This window comes from Etheostoma spectabile, unplaced genomic scaffold (genome assembly GCF_008692095.1).
Source record: "Etheostoma spectabile isolate EspeVRDwgs_2016 unplaced genomic scaffold, UIUC_Espe_1.0 scaffold378, whole genome shotgun sequence".
In the NCBI taxonomy this organism is placed as follows: Eukaryota; Metazoa; Chordata; class Actinopteri; order Perciformes; family Percidae; genus Etheostoma; species Etheostoma spectabile.
Window position 1 is genome coordinate 488,361 of NW_022605595.1, and position 4,459 is coordinate 492,819.

General features: G+C 39.9%; 1 protein-coding gene across 1 annotated transcript in view; it reads left to right on the forward strand.

Moving 5' to 3' along the window:
* The window catches only part of LOC116686444 (oocyte zinc finger protein XlCOF7.1-like), a 588,898-nt gene that overhangs the window by 345,188 nt on the left and 239,251 nt on the right, over positions 1-4,459 (forward strand). The gene's annotated exons all lie outside the window — the stretch shown is intronic.

The window sequence follows — 4,459 nt, forward strand, 5'->3', positions numbered from 1 at the left end:
ACATAAAAGAGTGGACTGAAAGAATGGGTATAATTAATGAATTAAGAGTGCAGTAACAAGAACGAATATTACGATACAGTTGGGTGTACGGTTTTCAGCTAATGTCACCCCACCCGGTGGACATGACTGCGGTGTCGCAATCGTCATCCTGGCGTGACACGGAGCAAATAAACATCACATTTATTTTGTTAAAATATCAAAAACAAAGCAGGAAAATTTTTCGCGAAACAAAATAGCAGAATGGAATGCTTCTCCTGGTGAAATTCCCAATTGTACAGAAGAAGAAGGGATGAAATGTGATCGTCATTTCCGTAAGTGCCAATGGAAGTGCGCGATTTGAGACAAACATCTTGTCAAATTACGCACTATGCAAGATAGTACGTAGTGCACGAAGTGTACTTCTGTAAGTGCACTAAGGGAAGTGCGCGATTTGAGACACAGCCCTGGAACAAAGCCACGCGGAGCAGGTTGGTTCCTTCCTCTGACCGGAAACGCTGTTATCGCTGCTAGGCTACCGGTAGCCGTTAGCTGTTAGCTGTTAGCCGTTAGCTTTAGCTGCAGCTAGCTCCTGCTAAAGGCCTGGCTCGAAAAGAACAACAACGGAAGAAGAAGTGAGATGTTAAAGGTTAACCCTTTCACACCGAGTCCGACACGAATATCCGCGGTCAGCATCGATTAATCGTTGATTAATCAGTGGTGTAGTCTACTGTGTGTGTGTGTGTGTGCGTGCGCGTATGTCTCAGCGTGTGTGTGTGTGTGTGTGTGTGTGTGTGTGTGTGTGTGGTCTCAGGTGTGTGTGTGTGTGGTGTGTGTGTGTGTGTGTGTGTGTGTGTGTGTGTGTGTGTGTGTGTGTGTGTGCGTGCGTTTTGAGCATCAACAACTTAATTTCCTGTATTCGGATACACTATTATGCACCAATTTAATGATAATAATAATAATAATAATAATAATAATAACGTGTCATTTATTAGTAATTACTAATAATATAATAACATATAACAAAATACAATATAACATGATATAATGTATACATTATTGGTCCCTCAAGGGGAAATTACAATTTCCACTCTGTTGTTATTACACATTACACACAGTGAACACACACACTATGTACTCAAATAGTTAGTATTTAGTACAGAAGTGCGCGATTTGAGACACAGCAGGTGTTTTATAAAACCACATCCGGCCGTCCGGGGCGTCTCTTTCTCCACGAAACGTAAGAATCTTCTTGTTCTTCGTCTTCTTCGTGTTTTTTGGAGGATTGAAACGTCCCCTGTTAGCGCCACACCACCACCTTCCGACTCGGATAATACAACAAAGGCTTTAGTTAACTTTAGTCTGTAAAATAAAATACACACAATCAAACCGAAGCAATACCACATACACCATCAACTAACAGTGCTAACCTATAGACACTATGGCGTTTATTAAGAACTCGTACTACCATTAATCTCCATGCTTGTGTATGTGTTTTTATTTTTCAAGAAGCCTGAAACACTTGTGGACTTTTATTTTGAAGTTCAGCAACTAACATGTACCGGAAGCTATAGTCTTCACTGCGGCTGACTTCACACTTTGAACAACATGGAAAAGAAGAAAGAACGCCAGTTAGCATTCGTTGTGTTGAGTTTATGAATGTGGAAGCAGCGACTAACTGCGGCTGCTGAAGAGATATTTGGGCTGTTTGAAAGAACGATAGCAGAGTACGAGGAGGAACTTTGTCGTTCAAAAGAGGAGAACGAGCGACGAGGTAGATAGATAGATAGATAGATAGTTGTTTATTGATCCCAAGAAAAATATGGTAGGTACCTTGGTAATCACTACTTTAGTGTTATAGACCTCAATAATCTCCACAGACGCCATTAATATCACTACTTTTAGTGTTATAGAGCAGCATATCTCCCCAGACTCCATGTAATAATCACTACTTTAGTGTGTATAGAGCAGCATATCCCACCAGACTCCTGTAAATAATCACTACTTTTAGTGTTAGGAGCACATATCTCCACCAGACTCCATGTAAATAATCACTACTTTAGTGTTATAGAGCACATATCTCCACCAGACTCCATGTAAATAATCACTACTTTTAGCGTGTATAGAGCAGCATATCTCCACGACTCCAGTAAATATCACTACTTTTTAGCGTGTTAGAGCAGCATATCTCCACCAGACTCCATGTAAAATAATCACACTTTAGCTGTATAGAGCAGCAGCAATCTCACCAGAACTCCATGTAAATAATCACTACTTTTAAGCGTGTATAGAGCAGCATATCTCCACCAACTCCATGTAATAACACATACTTTTAGCGTGTATAGAGCAGCATATCTCCACCAGACTCCATGTAAATAATCACACTTTAGCGTGTATAGACAGCAATCTCCACCAGACTCCATTTAAATAATCACTACTTTTAGCATGTATAGAGCAGCATATCCCACCAGACTCCATGTAAATAATCACTACTTTTAGCGTGTATAGAGCAGCAGATCTCCACCAGACTCATGTAAATATCCTACTTTTAGCGTGTATAAGGCAGCATACTCCACCAGACTTCCATGTACATAATCACTACTTTTAGCGTGTATAGAGCAGCGTATCTCCACCAGACTCCATGTAAATAATCACTGCTTTTAGTGTGTATAGAGCAGCATATCTCCACCAGACTCCAGATGGAATCGTCATACGCCTCCCAATATCATCATGATACGATATTATTGCGATTTTAAACAAATTGCGATATATTGCAATTTCTAACCTTTTTTTCCAACTTCTAATTTTTCCCCATTTTCAAATAATGTCCTCAAAAGGAAACGTTGTCAACATCTGTTTAATCTAAAAAATAGTTTAGTTCATATCACTTAAATTTTATTGTAATGGGATTGTCATGCAATTCAATTTTATTTATAGTATCAAATCATAATTAGAGTTATCTCGAGACACTTTACAGAGAGCTACGTGGGCTGTGTCCGACAATTCTTTGTCAAAAAAATTGAAAACATCAAGCATTATATGGTCTATGAAGGTTGTAAAATTAAGTGTAAAAGTTTGCTGTCCTACTTTATATGGATAACAATTTTAATTTTGAATATGAATTGCTTTTTTATGTTTTAGATGCCACGAAAAAGCAAAAGAAGCGTGGCTCAGGTGCAAAGATGGAAGCGTCAAGCAGGTAATTCCAAGAAATTTAGTAATCTATTCTATTTTTTGCCCCAATTTTACCTCAACCTGTTCTTGTGAATCCAGGGAACAAAATGTTGGGGAAAAACTGATGAAAGAATTGATGAAAATCACACACCATTCTTTTTCATGTGAACCAATTCAGTCTTTTGTACAAGGTTGTCATCAGGCTTATCAAGCTATAAATAAGGGTTAATTTTCCCCTAATTTCGGCCGGATGTTTGTCCCCTTTCACTGTCTGTGTTGGTGTTCTAACTTCTGGTGGATATCTATTTTGCAGGTGCACCGTGGCTTTGTCCGTAGCTTAGTGCTGACCAAGATGAATGTGATTGGTTGAAATAAATGCCAATAACCAGAGCACATTTTAGTCCCATCCAGTAATGCTGTGGACTAGTCAGAGCTTTCTCTGCAGCACTGTGGAGGAAGGCATTCCTCCTCGCTGTAAGATGACGTAGTATGAAGAGAGACAACGGTAGAGAGTAGTTTCCTTTGCCTCCTTCCTTTAATCCAATAGAAATGTGAATGGTACCCAGCCGTACGGTGGATGAGTCAAACAACACAGGACTTTTCCCCAGGACACCAGGGTTCATGTCGCATTCTTGTCCCGCGTGTCACTGAAACATACATTTTAAAACCCCACCCAATATCTTTTCCTAAATGTAACGTCCTGCCAAGAGTTTCAAAAAGTGACGGCAAAGTCCCGACTAAGCACATTTAAAAATGACGCTAAAAGAGACTGTTGGATATTAATTCAATAGTGATTATTTGTTTTTCATTCAAATAATGATACAATATAAAGCACAAGTGCCTGGAATCACGGCAGCCGCTACAGAAACCAAATTTGCGGCATAAATTTGGAACCGATTATTGACAACGTGCCTGTCCTCTCCCATGCTATCTTCACCATCTTGAATCTGATATTAAATAAGGTTACCGTGTAGAAATAATAACTACTGTAACCTTATTTTAGCAAGATGGTAATTCCATTATTATGATGAGATCTTTGCGGGGGGAGTGTATCAGTTGTCTGTTTTGTTTTAAGTCCCAGTTTTTCTCTGTTCCTGCAGCGATAAAGCAGCTGTTTGTGGTTAAAGAAGAGGTTCTCCCTGAGCAGCAGGACTGTAGCTCAATTGTGGACCATAAAGAGCCAGAGGCCCCCCCACACATTAAAGAGGAACTGTGGAGCAGTCAGGAAGGAGAGCAGCTTCAAGGACTGGAGGAGGCTGATACCACCAAGTTCCCATTCACTCCTGTCCCTGTGAAGAGTGAAGATGAT